Consider the following 346-nt stretch of genomic DNA (forward strand, 5'->3'; position numbering starts at 1 on the left):
AAAAATCGATTTCATAATCGATTATTTCTCCCAGAAATCCAACAATTTGAGAAATTTTCCAAACTCAAACACGAGCATCGATTTGGTAATCGATTTTGTCAAATTATAAAACTGCGAGCCAAATAAGTCGATTTGGAAGTCGATTGAAATCCCTGTATGGTCAATATCTTCAAAGAAATCGATTTGGAAATCGCTGCTGTTATGAGAAGTTTTCCTGAATTGATATGAAAATCGATTTGGACATCGATTTATCCATTGAACATTTACTTAAGAAAATCGATTTGGGAATCGATTTGCAATATGACTGTTGCAAAAATACTAGCCGTTGGAGGCAACTGTAACTGAA

This window comes from Cicer arietinum, chromosome 3 (assembly GCF_000331145.2).
Source record: "Cicer arietinum cultivar CDC Frontier isolate Library 1 chromosome 3, Cicar.CDCFrontier_v2.0, whole genome shotgun sequence".
Classification (NCBI taxonomy): Eukaryota; Viridiplantae; Streptophyta; class Magnoliopsida; order Fabales; family Fabaceae; genus Cicer; species Cicer arietinum.